This window comes from Tenrec ecaudatus, chromosome 13 (assembly GCF_050624435.1).
Source record: "Tenrec ecaudatus isolate mTenEca1 chromosome 13, mTenEca1.hap1, whole genome shotgun sequence".
In the NCBI taxonomy this organism is placed as follows: Eukaryota; Metazoa; Chordata; class Mammalia; order Afrosoricida; family Tenrecidae; genus Tenrec; species Tenrec ecaudatus.
The window spans coordinates 31,378,843-31,397,915 of NC_134542.1; positions in this window are offsets into that span (position 1 = coordinate 31,378,843).

Consider the following 19,073-nt stretch of genomic DNA (forward strand, 5'->3'; position numbering starts at 1 on the left):
ATCCCACTTGTGTGGAAAAAATCCAAGGGAACTTTTCCATGACTCCCCCCCCCCGCCCCCATGTTATTGATAATATAAATCACCACTCATCCCTTTGGTGGTCCTGGATCATGTGTCGACGCTATTATAATATCATCACTACACTTCTAAGCCCATCCTCATCTCACTACTTTTGTGCGTATTTCCCTCCTGGGACACTGTTCTCACTGATCTTGGCTTGACTCTATCCTGATTATCATTCAAATCTTAGCTTAAGTGCCACTCCTCTGGAGAGCCAGGGAGACCACGTTACCTACTACTGATTTCATTCCCTACATTACCCCAGTGGTTCCCTTGCTTGTATTCTTTCTGCCAACAGGTGACGCGGTATTACCCTCCAGGACTTGGTTTCCCCCAGCAGAAGGTAAGCTCCAAGAGATCACAGATCTCATTCTTTTGTTTGCTACTGTTCCCAGTCTCTAGAACAGTACTGGGAATGTGGCAGACAGTTCAATAAATCTGAAGGGGCTTCAAAAATTTCTCCCAAGGATGGAAGTGAAGGATAATATTGAATGACGGCTATTAGGAGACCTAATTATATTTCTGCCTATTCTTTTAAACGTTGTCATGCCTCTGGGCCAACCCTTTTCTCTGTGGACCAGCTGATTTTCTGCAGAATTATAGAACTAAAAGTTTTAGTACCAAATGGTATATTAAAAATAGAGTAGTCATTTTGATGCTGAAGAAAGAAAGCTCAGAGATATTAAATCACCTGCAGGTTAGATCCTAGGTCTCTAGCTTTCTTAGAGCAGCGGTGCTCAACCTAGGGCAATGCCTAACGACTGTTTTGATCGACACAGTTCTAAGTTGGTGGGGGGTGTCATTGACATGCAGTGGATGGAGGCCAGGGAGGTTGCTGAACATCTTGCAATGTACAGAGCAGTCCCCAACAACAAAGAATTAACAAGCTCAAAATATCAATAGTGATGAGAATGAGAAGCTTTGCCTTACAGCTAAAGCGGCAGTAATGAGGCCCTTCTGGGTGAGGACAAATGAATAACGCCCATAGGGAGTTGAGTTTTCCAGAATTTCCTAGTATAGGATTATCAGTTGGTATTTTTCACAATGAAATATTTTTTTAATTTTCAGAAAATCTTACTTTTTATGCTATAGAATCAACACATGTCTATTGTAAAAGAATTAAGGGTAAACAGAAAGTGATTGTGAAGAAAGAAAAAAAATCATCCCAAATCCCACTACTCACAGACAGATATAGGAGCATGTTGGTGTGTATACACACACACACACACATAAACACATGAACTGATGAAACTGGAATAAGTACATTATAGTGCTCTGCTCTTTTCTTCTTTATTTACTTGAGGCATGTGTAGGTTGAAGTGATATCATAATATTAATTTTTTAAAAACCAATAAACTCACGGCCATCTAGTCAATGCTGATACACAGCAAACCCTACTGGGTTTCCAAGACTGTAACTATTTACAGGAGTAGAAAGTCCTGTCTTTCTCCTACGGTGGTGGTTTCAAACTGCCCACCATGCAGACTGCAGTGCAATCGTTCCATAATATTTGCTTGTGTGAGTGATACACATAATGTGTTTCTCCAATCTCCTTGGAGCGAGTCTTTAGATGGTTTCTGATATTTTAATATTATAAACAACCATTCAGTAAATATTCTTATGCATTTGTTGTTGTTGTTGTTTACACTCAATTATTTCCTTAGGACAAATAACTAGAGTGAGATCACTCACTCATTGTCATTGAAGCAAGTGGTCAAGTTGGCTGCCTAAAGGTTGCTTCAGTGACTCATGGGAACCAAACCAGGAGAACTCCCAATATGCTGGAAACCTCAGTACGATTCCACTTTCTGTTGAAAGATATCTTACAAGGCAAAATTAACTAAATAACTAATTAGTAGTTTTGATATTTTCCCCTTTTATACTGCAGTATCAGAACAATTTCATTCCATTACCTATATTCATTTAAATTTGATTCAAGAAAAGAATTGAGGAGCGAAAGTACCATTCCTTGAGTTTACCATGTGCCATGTGGTGAACAAAGTACTGCTGCTCTTTCAACAATGGCAGGCTTTGGAATTTTCCAACTGCCTATATATGGGAAAATGAAGAACCAGATAGTTTCACTCAAAAGCATAAGTCTTATACATATCTGCAAGAAACAGAAGTTGGATGTAGTCCTTGCTTAAATATATATATATTGCAATCCACTGTAAGGCAAAGTGTGCCTTGACATGTTGTATATGACTGTTATGTGTGATGGGGATTAATGTCAAATTATGACCTTGATGATCTTAAAACCTTAAACCAATAAAGAAGTAATCAGCCATGTTCAGGATAATACACCTACCACACTTGGAAAGTAGATTAATAAGTGTTTGGAAAATATTTTCAGTAACAAAGGTCAAAATTGCAAAGATATATGATATCTCTTTAGTAATCAAAAACTTAATTAGTTAATTGAGGTCTGTACTTGATAAATTTCTTATTCCCAAAGGCCTCCATATATTTATCTATCATCAGCATGCAAAATAAATTGCTTAAGTCAATGAATATGCCATAAATATGAGTTCTTTTTACCAAGGTGAGAGGAAAGTCTTTGAGAGAATATTAGAGAGCACACTTTTCTAAACATTTTCCTGTGTCCTTTGATCCTGGCAACCCCATCTCCTCCTCCAGCCTCCCAGGCTCTGCTTGGCTCTTCAAAATGCATCCCCTTGGAGTGACGGGATGTTGTGTGCCATTGACTCGATTCTGTCTCCTAGCAGCCTCATGTGACAATGTGTTCCCATGGGAACACCCAAGAGTTCCCATGGCTGTAGTCTCTATGAAAGCATATCACTGGGCGATGTCAAACCATTAAGCTTTCATTTACCAGCCTAACGCTCAACCATGGGGCCACCGAGGCCACTTCAAATTAAGCTGGGCCCAGGCAAGAGAGGACCCGCAGGGAGTTCATCCCACAGTGAGTTTTTCAAAATGGGAGCATACTCACCTGGGGACTGATCTCTTTCCATTGGCCCTAGAGACCTGAAACAAATTGCCTTTGCCCATGACTCAACCATTCATTAGGAAAGACACTCCCAGTGGCTTGTTGGCTTCAAGATGACAATGGTTTAGACAATGGAGGACGAGCTGGTGTTGGCTGCTGTCAAGGCCATTCTGATCCATGGTGACTCCATGTGGGCAGCCTAGAAATGCTCCATGGGGATTTGAAGGCGGCGACCTTTGAGAAGCATGTGGCCAGGTCTGTGTTTCAGAGTGTCCCTTGGGTGGCTTGGACTCCCCAACCTCTCAGCAAATGCTTACGGATGGCACCACCCAGGGACTCCACTGATCTCATCAGAAATCTACAGTTCCAGATTTCCTCCACACAGCTTCCCCTGAGGATGAAGAGGAGGTTTTAAGCCTAGGTGGAGGTCAGACAATATTCTAATATTTGTAATTTGTAATCTCTGTCTCCAGCACTGAACTAGCTGTAGTTTGAAGGAACGCCAAGGATTGAAAATCAGACATAAAGTATAATAATTGAATGGGCGCATCACACCAGAACCAAATGCAATAAAAAGGAAAATTACAGAATACTATCAAGAACTGGATCCTAACTCATTTGAAAATCTTAAAGAAATGGACATGTTTCTAGAAGCATTCTACGTACTTAAACTAATAAAGTCTGAAGTAAAAACTTTGAATTGACTCCTAGCACAATAAGACATTAAAAGAACCCAAAACAACAAAAAATCCTGGCCCAGATGGCAAATTCTACCAAACATTCAGAGAACAGGTGACCCCAATTCCAAGAGACCGATACAAATGGCAGCATATACCCTGCTCATGGGAAAGAAGACTCAACATGGTGACAGTACCAATAGTACCCAAAGTGATCTACAGATATGTGCACTCCCAACTGAGAGTTCAACATCATTCTTTGACAGAGATAGAGAAACCACCCCCCAGCTCTATCTGGGAAGAAGAGACCCTGAATATCCAAAGCAATACCAACAAAGAAAAATGAAGTAGGAGGCTTCAAACTTTCTGATCTCAAAACACAGCCATGGTAGTCAAAACAGCCTGGTCCTGAACTCTGGTGGTGGTAGGGTTACTTGTTCTCTTTTAACTACAAAGTCAGCAGTTTGAGACTAGCAGCTGCTCCGTCTACTCCCTATATGATTTATAGTCCCAGAAACCCACCGAGGACCTTGTCCTTATTGGGCCACTATGAGTTGGAATTGGCTCAATTGACTCTATGTAACAGGGAGTTTTCAGTTTGGGATACATTGACAGATACATAGACCAGTGGGACAGAATGCGAATGCAGAAGTAAATTCATCCTACTTAAGAACGGCAGATTTTTGACAAAGAGCCAGAGCTCATTAAATAATTGAGAGAGTCTTTTTAGCAAATGGTTGTGGCAAAAGTGGATGTCAATTTGCAGAAAAGTGAAACTGCGACCCATATTTCAGGCTCATACCATAAAGAAAAATGAACTCAAGATGGATCAAAGACCTAAAGATAAATAATAAAACTATAGCACTATTTAATAGGGGTAAACATAAGGCCCCTAATACCTGGAATAAATAAATGATCCAACATAACTGAAACGTGACATTATCAGGACACGAACAAGCAGGCCCTCTTTCCTCATTGCTGTTGAGTCAATTTTGACTCATGGGGGCCCTATGACAGTAGGGCAGAGTCGAATTACCCCTGTGGGTTTTGAGACTGTAACTTTTGTATTATTAAATACTTTTATTGGGGCTCTTACACCTCTTAGCACAACCCATACATTCATCCTTTGTGTCAAGCGCATTTGTACGTATGCTGCCATCATCCTTTTCAAAGCACTTTCTTTCTACTTGAGTCCTTAGTATCAGCTCCTCATTGTGTCCTCTCCATGGGAGCAAAAAGCCTCATCTTTCTTCCAACTAGATGATGAGGATCTCCTAAAAAGTAGACACTGATTATGGTTGTTGCCGTTGTTGTAGGTGCAGCTGCATCTGCTCCAACTCACAAGAACCCGAGGCACAACAGAAGGAAACACTGCCCAGTCCTGCGCCATCCTCACAAACACCATCTGAGTTCATGGTTGCAGCCACTCTGCCAATCCATTTCTGGGACAGTCTTCTCCCTTTTCACGGACTCTCCACTTTAACCAGCATGATACCCTTGTCCAGGGACCGATCTTGCCTGACAGCATGTTCAAAATATGCGACATGAGATCCTGCCATCCTGCTTCAAAGGAGTATTTTGGTTGTACTTTTCTCAAGACAGATCGGCGTGTTCTTCTGGCTTGTTCAAGGGCTTCCCTTCTTCTGTCTTCTTTACTCATCTTCTAATTTGCACGTGCATAGGAGGTAACAGAAACTACCTTGGCTTGAGTCCTGGTACAACTACTCCTTGACTCTTCAACATTTCAAAGAGGTCTTGGGCCGCAGAGTTTCCCCATGCAACCCATCCTTTGATTTCTTGACTGCTCCTTCCATGCGCACTGATTGTGGATCCAAACAAGACAACATCCTCGACAACTTCAATCTTTTCTCCGTCTATCATGTGGTTACCTATTCACCCAGTTGTGAGGTTTTTCTTTACATTGAGTTGCAATCCACATGGAAGGCTGCAATCCTGGATCTTCATCAGCAAGTGCTTCAAGTCCTCCATGCTCTTGGTAAGCCAGGCTGTATAATTTGTAGACTGTAAGCTGTTAATTAGCCTTCTTCCCACCCTGATGCCATGTTCTTTTTCATATATTCCAACTCCTTGGATTATTTGTGCTGCATACAGACTGAATGAGGATGGTGCAAGGATTCAACCTTGATGCACACCTTTCCTGATTTTAAGTCACACAGTATTCTCTTTTTTCTTCAAATCACTGCCTCCTGGTTCAGGTGCAGGTTCTCTATGATCATAATAAAGTATTTTAGAATTCCCATTCTTCACAATGTTATCCATAGATTCTTATGGACCATATGGTCGAGTCCTCTGCATAGTCAATAAACATAAGTAAACACTTTTTTTATTTTGGAATTCTCTGCTTTCAGCTAAGGTCTGTCTGATGAGAGCAGGATATCCCAAATGTCACGTCCTAGTCTGAATCCAGCTGCAACTTCTGGAAGCTCCTTGTCGATATGCTGCTGCAACTGTTTTTTGAATTATTTTCGGCAAATAACTATACATGTTTGTGCATCAAAAGATTTCCCTACAAGAGTCAAAAGAGAGCTCATGGACAGGACAAAATTGGAAATGACAGAACAGACAAGAAACTAATCTTTAAATTTTATAGAAAATGTCATCTCTTCAACAAAATGACAAATAATTCAACTTGAAAATGGGCCGAGGACACGAACAGACACTTCTCCCTTGAGAACAGTCAGGCAGGCAACCAGTGAAGAGATGCCTGAAATCACTAGTTGCTCCAAGATGTAAATCAGAACAACAATGAGTTATCATCGCACCTGAACATGAATAGCAAAATTCAAAAACAAAACAAATGCTGGTGTCACTGGAGAGGGTGCGGCAAGACTAGAACCCTCACACACTACTTACTGGTGGGATCGTAAAAATTTTCCACTGTGGAAAAGGTTATGATGCTTCTTTCAAAAGTTGGAAAGAGAAACACCATACAGACGGAGCTTGCTCTCTGTTTGGCCATGCATCCTGGAGAACTAAGAGGTGCAACAGGAAGAGGTGTCTGCACACGCATGTTCATCTCAACTCTAGTCACCAAAGCAAAGGAGGGAAGCAACATACACCCTCACCAAGAGACGGATGGCACAGACACCCTGGGATACGCAGCAATGGTGAAGATTAAGGCTGAAGCTGGAAGGGCCTCAGAGCACGGGTGAACTTTGAGGACATTATGTTTAGGGAGATAAGTCAATCACAGAAGAATAGATATTGTATGAGGCCATCGTGCTAAGAATATGAGAAAATGTATTCACACAAAAGGAACCTGTTTTGATGGTTACTACAGGAGGGAAGGGCAGGGAGGCCAAGGAACTAACCAGAGGGGAGGCAGCGTCTCTCTTGAGGAAAGGGGCAGGCAAGAGTGAACAAAAGGGAGCCCGTCAAAAACAAAGAGGCATTCTGTGCCATGTTCCCTGCGAGGTATATGACCCCTCCCACATGCCCACAGTCTCCCTGTAATTTGCATGCCATGAGAATGACCATTTGGATGATTTCTCTTCTCGGTTTTCAGTTTACCTACTTGTTTATTGAAAACCTCCACACCGGGAATGCTACCATATTCTGAACCGCAGACAGTGTAGAGAGTGCAGCGCAATCCCTAGAACTGTGTTTCTCACGCCGGCAACTCAGGTTCTCATTCTGTTCAGAGGACCCGTTGTTCTCACCACGTTCATTATACTAGCGAACATAAATTTTATGAGTGGGGGATGCCTTTTGCTATGTGCTTAATTTTAAGAGGCACGGCACAGCCTGTTATAGTGGTAGAGGAGATTAGTGCTAGACCAGTGAACTAATTATCAGAAGATCGGTGGGCTTTAGCCACGTAGAAGAGACATAGATTATCATCACAACAGATCAACACGCCCTAGTTGGTGCTCCGAATCACAAAGGTTAATAACACATTTCTACAACAAGTGTTTACAACGGTTGTTCTTACAGCAAATGTTTAACGTTTTAAGGCTTTAAGACCATAATCCTTACAATGATTCAAGCAATGTTGTTTACAGCCAGAGCAACCCCACCCCCCCATATTAAATACAGAACACGAAAACAAGTATTTTTATGAAGTCATTGTTTGGGTTTACAAAGAAAATTCATACAAATCTAACCTATGGGATTTAAACCTTCTTTTAAGGAAAGTTTTATCATCACAATAGCCATTAAAACAGAAATTTTAATGTCACATGCAATCTCTTTACAGAAAGAAAGAGCCTTCAACAGAAATCCAGCTTCAAGGTAACAAGTGGATTGATTCCAATGAAAATATTCAATAAATTTTTTCGTAATGCCCCTGTCCTGCCCTCTCTGCCTGCGTTGTGCGCAGACCTGGCTGTTGAGACCATGGCCGTCCAGAAGGCATCTTCCTACAAGCTGCTGAGTGGCGGCCATGTTGGAACTGGACGAACGGGTGTGCACAGTGGACAGAAGAGAGTCCAGGAGGAGAGCGCAGCGTGAGACTACATCTCTCCAGAAGTAGCAAGCTTCCTCTTTCTCCCCCAGCAGCTGGTGTGTGAAGAGCTGACCCAGTTCGCAACTCAGTGCTCTTTTTCGTGTCCTACAGACAGGTGTAAACCCGGGACTGACCAACCTGAACAAGGGCCTCTTTGAAAATGGCTCAATACAAATCATCAGCTCTTTGGTTTTTCTTACTCTTTCAATATTTTTTCTTATGTTTCTTCAGATTTAAATTCTGAAGTGGATTGTATGTCTTAGCATCCTAATTCCTCTAATCAAATGACACCAGCTCCTCAACGGGCAATCATGTGAACCAGCTGAAACAAACCTTGCAGCCCTGGGTGATGCGCCTCAATGAAAATGATAAATTCCAGGAGCAACGAGGTCCCCAGGGAATGCTGAAGGCAGATGTTGGGGCCAGGGTGTGGTGCCCCAACAGACTGGACTGGAAAACACTCCTAAAGGCCAGCAAACAGTCCTTGAACCAACTACAAGCTTTTCTTTCTTGTTGTGTTGTGTTTTGTTTTTTGTCATTGTTTTGTTGCTGTTATTTTGTTGTATATTGTTGCTTGCTTTTTTTCTGTCTTGTTTTGTGCATGTTATTATCTCTACAGGTTGGTCTAACTAAGATAGGCTGGGTGAATAATCTGGAGGAGAAAACAACGGGACCTACAGTTCCAGGGGAAAATGGGCAAGGGGGAAGTGGGAGGAAAGGTAGTGGTGTTAACAAACCCAGGGACAAGGGAACAAGTGATCCAAATTGGTGGTGAGGTGGGTGTAGGAGGCCTGGTAGGGTAATATAACCACCAGGACTTATTAAAACCCAAATGAATACTGAGCATGATAGTGGGACAAGAGGAAAGTCAAAGGAAATAGAGGAAAGAACTAGGAAGCAAAGGGCATTTATAGAGGTCTAAATAAAGGCATGTACATATGCAAATATATTTATATATGAGGATGGGGAAATAGATCTAAGTGTATATATTTATAGGTTTGGTATTAAGGCAGCAGAAGGACATTGGGACTCCACTCAAGCACTCCCTCAATGAAAGAATACTTTCTTCTATTAAATTGCCATTCTATGATGCTCATCTTCCAACACAACCACTGAAGACAGAGCAGGTGAATAAGTAAATGTGGTGAAGAAAACAGAAGGTGCCCGGCTATCAAAAGATATAGGATCTGGGGTCTTAAAAGCTTGAAGGTTAACAAGTGGCCATCTAGCTCAGAAGCAACAAAGCCCACATGGAAGAAGCACACCAGCCTGTGTGATCACAAGGTGATGAAGCGATCAGTTATTGGGTATCAAAGAACAAAAAATCATATCATTGTGTGCTCACCTCCCTGATACGATTGCTGAAGACAAATGGGTGCATAAGCAAATGTGGGGAAGAAAGCTGATAGTGACTGGCTATCAAAAGATATAGCATCTGGGGTCTTAAAGGCTTGAAGGTAAACAAGCAGCCATCTAGCTCAGAAGCAACAAAGCCCACATGGAAGAAGCACACCAGCCTGTGCATCACGAGGTGTCCAAGGGATCAGGTATCAGGCATCATCAGAACAAAAAATCATAACATAGTGAATGAGGGGGAGAGTGCGGAGTGGAGACCCAAAGCCCATTTGTAGGCCACTGGACATCCCCTTACAGAAGGGTCTCGGGGAGGAGACGAGCCAGTCAGGGTGAAATGTAACAATGATGAAACATGCAACATTCCTCTAGTTCCTAAATGCTTCTTCCTCTCCCACGATCATGATCCAAATTCTACCTTACAAATATGGCTAGACCAGAGGATCTACACTGGTACAGATAGGAACTGGAAACACAGGGAACACAGGGCAGATGATCCCTTCAGGACAAGTGGTGAGAGTGGCGATACTGGGAGGGTGGAGTGTGGGTGGGTTTAAAAGGGGGAACAGATTACAAGGATCTACATGTGACCTCCTCCCTGGGGGATGGACAACGGAAGAGGGGTTGAGGGGAGACGTTGAACAGGACAAGATATGACAAAGCAATTTACAAATTATCAAGGGTTCATGAATGAGAGGGGAGCAGGGAGGGAGGGGAAAAATGAGGAGTTGATGCCAGGGGCTTAGGTGGAGAACAAACGTTTTGAGAATGATGAGGCAATAAATGTACAAATGTGCTTTACACAATTGATTTATGTATGAATTGTGATTAAGAGTTGCATGAGCCCCTAATAAAATGATTAAAATTTTTTTCTTAATGTCTAAGATACAATTTCTAATCAAGACATTTGAATAGTCAAACTACCTGTCTTTCCTGCCTCCCAAATATTCAAGGGTTCTCCTTAATTAATTCACTCAACCTATCACCATGGGCTTCAGTTATAATTTTTAGCCAGAGGTATGTGAAAGTATTTGGTGTCTATAGCTTCTTGTTGCAATACCAACTAACTTTTAGGCTATGCACAAGTTCTGTTGTGTATCTTCTCATTTAGCACAAACAGGAATACCCTGCACCAGTGGCTGTAGGCAGGGGCAGACTATGGATAGACACCACCAAGTCATCCACCACAATGTGTTTAAGATCAGCCAATGTGAAGTGGGCACCAGAAATAGAGCTGGAAAGATAGTGGCAAAATGAAGGCTCTAAGTGGGCCACTCTACTCCTGTAGCATCCAAGGTATATGCAGTAGTGGAAGGGAGGGTGGGACCTCAGGATGCTATGCCGCCTTTGGTTCCCAAAACAAGGTTGGAATGAAGAGAGGTGCAGAGACAGGTAGACAAGTTACGGGGTTTACATCAACCTCCTATGACAAATATGGAGGCCCTGAGCGGTGCAAATGATGAAGTATTTGTTTACTAACTGAAATGTTCTTGGTTCAAATCCCCCTAAAGATGCAGACGCAATGCCTGAAAATCTAAAAGATCACAGTCATTGAAAAACCTATGGAGCACAGGGAGTCACCATCAATTGAAATCAAGTTGATAACAACTGGTATTAATGATTTTTTTAAAGCATAGAATAGAACAAGTCAACACACCCTGCTTTCCGCTCTGATCACAACATCCAGTAACAAATGTGATTTGTTTTTGGTACAGTATGATTTATTTTTTGGCCCCATGCACTGTGCTTGCTCTTGTTGGCGCAGAAGCAGGCCCTGCATAGAGGAGATGCTGTCCAGATGCCATTTCAGAGGCCTGACTTCCACCTCCCAGACCCATAAATTCCAACCAGCGTTTGTAGCTGACGTGAATCTGGTCACTCCAGCCCCTGTATTGCCAGAGAACACTGGCATGGGATGATCTTCAAGGACACAAGTAATGAGCAATGACTGGTGGATAGCCCATCATCAGAGGAGCTATCTGAAAACGAAAATGTGATCTTGATCATTGAAGTCAGGGGAGGGTCGAGAGGTCTAAGGGAGCTAGGATTGTAGAGAACTTTCTTTAGGCATCTGGACAACTTTGTAGGCAGAGATATAAGGAAGTTAGACAGGGGTTGAAATTATGCTCAGCCACTGTGTCCCATTACTTTACCCAGATCTCTTACAAACGAGGTCCTCAAGTCCTCCTCTCTTGCTCACATTCGATTACAGACAGAGCTTCTTGGTGTGAGGCCGGCCCTTTAACATCTGTGCTGACATTCCCGCTGAGGATACAGAAAACTGCATGCGGAGTCCTCCTCGGGGCCTTGAGGAATCCATTTAACTTGCAATGGTTTGCATTTTGTTTGTGGGAAGAAAAAAAACCATAATAAGCCCTAGAAAAGAAAAGAACTACTTTGTCATATCTTATAATTTACTCCACCAGGAGGTTGGAAGTGTGCTTCTAGATGATGCAAACACCATCATTGAGGATTTGGGATTAGGAAGACAAGCCAGTGGAAAATGTCCATGTGAGTGTGATAGTACTGGCTCCTTTAAACCAACCACACATGCACACACAGCTCCCGCCTTTCAGAATCTGCAAATTCTGCCCATGAATCGAGAAGGAGGAAGCTGGACGTGATGCATACACCGTGGGCCACAGTGTTTCTGCAGCGTGTGCTGTCACTACTGAAAACTAAAACCAGTGTGGTTAGACAGCATGCTGAGCCTCATCCCCTGGTGGAATTTCTTTTTAATCCTTAGGTTTTTAAAAGTCCTTTAAATCATAAAATTCATATGCAAGGGTTTGGTGGCTTGGATTGTTTTTAGAAGTTAGGTAAACAGGGCAGAAATGGGTAGACTCCCAATGTTTTTGTAAAATAGTTAATGGTAAAGAACCAACCTTTCTTTCTCTCCTTCCTTCTTATTTCTTTTTGTTTCTTTCCTTTCTCTGCTGCTTAAACCATTGTGCCTAAGGTGGACTTTTCTTATTTCCCTTGCCGTCAGCTGCCAATTCTGTAAGTCTCATTTTAATCTGGGGTATTTTGAAATCTGAAAAAAGGTGTTTGAGAGAAGACTGGAAGGACACGGATGTCTGGTATTGGTGCTCTGAGCACCTCAGTGCTAAGTGCTCGTAGGCAGGATTCAATGCTTTCCCTTCACAGGAATCCTGACTTGGACTCACTCTCCCCACATGAACCCATTTCTTTTTGTGTGATGTCTTTTCTTTCTTTGAAAACTGTAGCTTCCATGCTTGTAGGAACCTGCATGAAGGTAGAGAGAGGTGGAAATGGATGGTTGGACACAGGGTACAGGGTGAGGAGTCAATGAAGGGAAGAAGGAATGGGTGATCACCATTCCAAATCAAAACATTTATGGGGGGTGGGGGTCTGTTGGACTTTTCTCACATCTCTTAACCTCTTGTCACCTCAGCCATACTCCCACAACCTACCTGTCCACAGCTGGAGACGATTTGACTACAGTGTGCTGAATGGTATTTGAGCAGGGGACCAAGAGTAAGCCTGGACAGGATACTGCCAATAAAGACATAAGCATGAAAGAATATACCAAAAATATAAGAAGTATGTGGTGTCCAGTCAATTCCAACTTATAGCATCCTATGCAAAACAGGATGGACCCCTCCCTGGTCCTGCGCTATCCTGACAACTGTTCTCACGACTGAGCCCTTCATGACAGTCACTGCGGCAATCCATCTTGTTGAGGGTCTCCCTCTCTTCTTGCTGCCCCTCTGCTTCTCCAAGCATGATGTCTTTCTCTAGGGACTGCTCTCTTCTGACGACATGTCCAAAGTGTGTGAGATGAAGTCTCATCATCCTTGCTTTTACAGAGCATCTGACTCTACTTTTTTCCAAAACAGATTGGTTTGTTCTTTCAGCGGTCCACGGTACTGTCAATCTTCTTTGCTAGCACCAAAATTCGAATACATAGATTTTTCTTTGGTCTTCTTTACTCAATGTTCAACTTTCACCTGCATATAAGATATTGGAAATATTAAGCTTGGGTCAGGTAGCACCTTAGTTCTCAAAGTAACAACCTTGCTTTACAACCCTCTAAAGAGATCTTGTGCAGCAGATTTACCCAATGCAGTGAGTCAAAGTCAAAATCCTTGACAACATCAATCCTTTCTCCGCTTATCATGATGCTATCCCGTGGTCCAGTTATGAAGAGTTTGGTTTTCTTTACATTGAATTACAATCAATAAAGAAACCTGCAATCCTTTGTCAGAAGTGCTTCAAGGTCTCATCACTCTCAGCAAGCAAGGTTGTGCCATCTACAAATTACAGGTTGTTAATAAGTCTTCCTCCAATGCTGACGCTGAATTCTTCTTCATATAAGCTAGCTTCTTTGATTCAGTGTTCCACATTGAATATCTGCTCCCTATACCAATTGAATAAATATGGGGAAAATATCCAACCCTGGCACACACCTTTCCTGATTTTAAACCATGCTTTATTCTCTTGTTCCATTTGCACAACTGCCTCTTGATCCACGTATAGGTTCTACTTGAGCACAATAAAGTGTTCTAGAATTCTCATCCTTCCCAAGCATGTCCATAATTTGTTATGATCCCCATAGGTGAATATCTTGGCATAGTCATTAAGACACAAGTAGACATATTTCTGGTACTTAAACGGGCATAAAGGCAACCATGATGAAGATAAAGCATCACCATCAACATCTAGATGTGAATTTCGTGTGCGCAGCGACTCTGGCTCATTGTCAGATACATAATAGGCACTCAATAAATATTTGTCGACTCTCACATTGCCATACTGAATGAATCAATTAAATAACTAAGAAATTCAAGTCATCTTTGTCCTTCAGAGGAAGTCGTCTTGGAGCAGATCCCTACTTCTGGCAACCCTGTGCGTGTCAGCAGAAGTATGCGGCACAGGGTTTCCAATGGCTGATTTCTCAAAAACATCACACGAGGCCTCTTTCAGCTGTGGCACGACTTGTGCTTGAACCTTGCACCTGAAAACCTTTGGGTCAGTACCTGAGAATGTCAGAAAGACAATGAAGCAGGTGATGTGGTCTGACCAGCTCTGTATAGATGGTGGTTGGTCAGATCCTTCTGAGGAGATGATTTGAAACAGAAACCAGAAGTGAGTAGTCTTATGATAAAGGGAGTGTGTGTGTGGGGGGGGGGGTTGGGGGGGTAGTGTGTTTATTTGCCTGTATCTGTGTCACTGCAAATAAGACCAAAAAGATGGGTACTGGATAGGACGTATGCAAAATACTTAATGGGGACAGAGGATTCCATATTTTTTGTTTAGTTTTAACAAAAATCAGAGAGACCAGATTTGGAGTCTAGTACAAACTTGACAATTAAATCTAGAAATCACATTCCGTGAAGTTGATTTTAGTGGTAGCATGAAAAGCATGTGAAATGAAGAAGAAAAGGTACAGACTGGGCACAAACATACCTTGAAGTCATAATCAAATTAAAGTCACAATGAAGTTCACCGTAGAGATATTGGACATCACTACTTGCGTGGTAGGTGCCTTGAAGGAGGAAATGAGGAATTACCAGTAAGGGAAGGCGCAAATTCCTTAACACTGGCTTTCACACAGCTCAGCTTAGCACTTCTGGAATCAACCGTGGCCAGAGAGGCGATCTAAATGAAGTAAAGGGAGAGAAAGACAAATGTTTGTGTCTGTGTTGGTATAAGTGGATACCAACCCCCCTGTGTTACATCGGTTTCCATATTGTGTGTCAGAAGAGGAACTCAGCAGCTACCTTACCCCAGTTGTAACGATTGCGTACCTCCTGTGAAGGTGGGCAGGTTAGAAAAAGAAAATCACTTTGAACTCTGTTGTGAAACACAGACTGGTTTTTGAAACTTTGTGGTGTTTTCCTTTGGTTAGAACAGAAATCCCAATGACAATAAGAAAAACAAAGTTCAGAATGATCATATTGTTTGCTTTATTTTTCAAACATACTTGTAACCATTATTGTGTGACATTTGTCAGCTTGGTTCACTTCAGTTCACTTCGGTCTATCCTCTCGAGGTATCTATAGCCCTTAGTCCCCTACTCGGTACCTGGAAGGTAATTGGCTTGCCTTCTAATGGGAGGGCTTGAGGGGCGGAGGTAGGTGGTATTGGATTTGGAACTTGGTGAAACCCATCATCTCAAGAGAAAACATGAGCAATCTGCCGTAGCACAAGATCACAAATGCTTAGAGCTTGGAGGGCTTTGGCAACGTTCAATCTGCTGCTTTGCAGATAGAGAAAGTGAGGCCGGAGAGTAAGGGATTTGTCTAGTCGTGTTTTCTGAGCAGCAGAGCAAGAAGATCTGAGAGACAGAGGTCAGCTAACAGAGCTGGGGAGGTCTGCTTGTCTTATTTTGAAATGTGTCTCAGGGCGGTCCCAGCCTGTTACTCTTAGAAAACAAGACAAGATCCTTGGATTTTCATTGTGTCAGAATGGCTCTCTTTTCTCTGTTCTCTGTCCTGACATTCTTGGAAAAGCTTACCTGGAAGAGTTACAGGAGAAGAGCGGGCAGGTTGAGGGAGCTCTGTGGCCAGGTGGAGGGTATTTTATTAGCAAATAAAAATGCAAATGTCCAACTACATTAGAATTTTAGATCAATTATATGTTGATCGATATGTATACATCACACCTCCTGCAATAATTGGGGTGTGCTTCTGGCTAAAAGTCTTAGTGTTTCATCTGAAATTCAAACTCCCGTGGAAATGCTGTGATTTTATCTGGCAGCCCTGTCAGATGGCTGTTCCAGAATGACATGGGACCTGCAATAATGGTTATTAGTATGTTCGGATAAATAAAGCGAACAACGGTGCCATTTTGAACTTCATTTATTCACTCCACTGTCATTATGAATTTTTTCATTAAAACAATATTCAGAAACTCTTCAGCGTTTTACTTAGGAAACCTTGACTTACGTTTATCTTTATCAGTTTGGTTCCTCTAATTTTTCTTAACATCTAGCACCAAGTAAACTAGAGAACTGCCTGGCTTCCTCATTTTGAACGCATGCTGACGTGCACTTGGACACGCTACTTTACTTCCCTTCTCATTTCTCTTGGCTACCAGATGGAGGTAATAATAAACCCACTGCCTCAAGTCAAGTCCGACTCATCGTGACCCCAAGTACGACTTATGCTGACCTCGAGGTGAGTGGCCCCCAAAGCCAAGGCCACTGAGTCGATTTCAAATCACAGAGACCCTAGATGGGATTTCTGAGGCTTTGAAAACCTCTCCCGGCAGACAGCCTCATGACTCTCCCAAGGAGCACATATTGAGTTTGAACTGCCAACCCAGTGATGAGCAGTCCAGTGCTTACCCGACAGAACCATCAAGGCACCATAGTATCATCTCACATTTAATGGCCTATGAAGCAAACCAAAATAAGATAAACGGTTAAACACTAGGAGGTGTTTTTTAAAGGTAGGTGGGCATGGGAAAATTTTCTGAGGAAGTGAAGTTTGTGTAGAGACTAAATAAAATGAGGGGACATGCCATGCATGTACGTGGGAGTAGAGGTTTCCAGGTGGAGGGATCAGCAAGCGAAAGGACTCTGAGGTAGAGTTCCTATTATACTCATGGGGCAATTACAAGGAATCCAGAGTGGCTGAGACAGACAGAAGCATGAAGGGTAGAAAGGCGGGATCAGAAAGGAAGCAAGGTGCAGGGAACTTAGAGCCTGCAGGCCAAGCCAAGTATTTGGAATTTTATACTGTGTAATGAAAAATATTTGGTGGGTTTCTAGCTGGGGGACAGCGGTGTACACCATAATGTGACTTACTTAAAAAGATAACTTTCAATGGTAAATTTTGGGGGTGACAGTTTACAGAGTAGGACATTTTTTCATTCAATAATCCATACACATTTAATTCAATGCTTTGCATAACAAGCCCGTAATTTAAAATCACGTGTGCCACTTCATCCGTATAGTCCATGCTTCCATTCCTCCTCCTTCCGTAATCCTTCTGAATGTGGTCCTTGGCAAATGCTGCCCTTTTGATCTCAAGTGGTCGATTACTCAAAGGAGCGTGTGAATGTAGTATGAATGTTCCCCTCATCGTCCTGTCTATTGTTTGGCTGGAAGTTGAACCATGGGGATTAGTTCACTTCTAAACCTGAAGACTGACTAAGGAAGGGTTTCATCACTTCCTGACAATGAAGTCTAATTTTTTTCTTTTATGATTTTGAGTTTTGATTTGTATGCCCAAACCCCCTCTATCCAGGACCCTCTCAGAAGAGTTGGTACCATCTAGCTCTTCTGGTCTTAGGATTGTGGTGTCAAAAGTTCGTTTGGTCCATTAATCCACTGGACTGTTGGTTCCGTGTGGCTATGACTTGCATTTGAATGCACCCCGCTGGGCGCCTGTTGGGCAGCGGCCTCATAAGGGCGAAGACAAAGTCAGTTGCGAGGTGACTTCTGTCCTCCAGCGGAGCAATTTTGGCTTAGACCAGGATTCACGGGCGGGGTTGGAAAGACATGGTCAGATTTGGCATGTATTTTCAGGCACCAGAAACGGGAGGATTAAGGACGTCTTGGGTATTGGGCAGGGTGGGTGGTGGACATCAAAATTTCTGTTTTGGATGACCTTCCTCTGAGTTGGCTACTGGAAGTCAGAATATCAGGTGCCATTTTAGGGAGAAGTCAGGGGAAGGGAAAGACACACATTCTGGAATTAGACATCGTCCTCTGCAAGGGAGCAAGTAGCTGAATGGGGTTCCCTAGTGAGTGGTGCTACCGAAATGGGCAAGCGTCCTAAGATCTGATCGCTGGGGCATTCGGCAGTTTGTCAACCACAAAGAGGAAAAGGTTCACTCAAGACACCAAGAAGAGGCCAAGGAAGCAGGAGTGTATGGTGTTCCGAATCCAAGTGAGGCAGAACTGAAGGGAAAATGGGAGAGGAAGTTGAGATTATGTCTCACAAGCTGTGGCTAGACTAGCAAGAGCGGTCAAACTGTTCTTTGGAGAAGGACATTGTGATTGCCAGAGGAGAGGGTCAACATTCAGGAGAAAGGACCTCAGGCAGAGAGAGGGAGCCTGTGGGCAGCGTTCCCTTTTTCTATACACAGGCTGCGATGAATCAGAACCGACTCAGCAGGACCCAAAACAACACAACTGCTCCTGAACTCTTTGTACAAATTAGGTGGTTTTTGATAAACATCTGTTTTCCTTTTGAGAGCCTGGCATTTCGGAGGCGTGAGCTATGCAGAGGGAGTCTTCGTGATTGGCCTTCAATAAAAACCCTTCGCACGGAGTCACTTCTTCGTTTCCCTGGGGGACAACATCTCACACACGTCGCCACAACTTATTGCCGGAGGAACTCTGTGTGTCCTGTCTGACTCCACGGGGAAGGGACGCCGGCAAGCGTCTCTCTCTGGACTTCGCCCCATGACGATTTTCTTTTGCTGATTTTGCCTTGTGTTCTTCTGTGTGATAGTGACACAGCCCATAAGGATATAGGGAATGTGCTCTCATGCTGACTCTTCCCAGGGAATCATTCCATTGGGGGGGGGGGTGTAGAGGCTCCTCCACAGGCAGCTGAAAGGAGATGTGCTGATTAGAAACTTGAAAATCAGG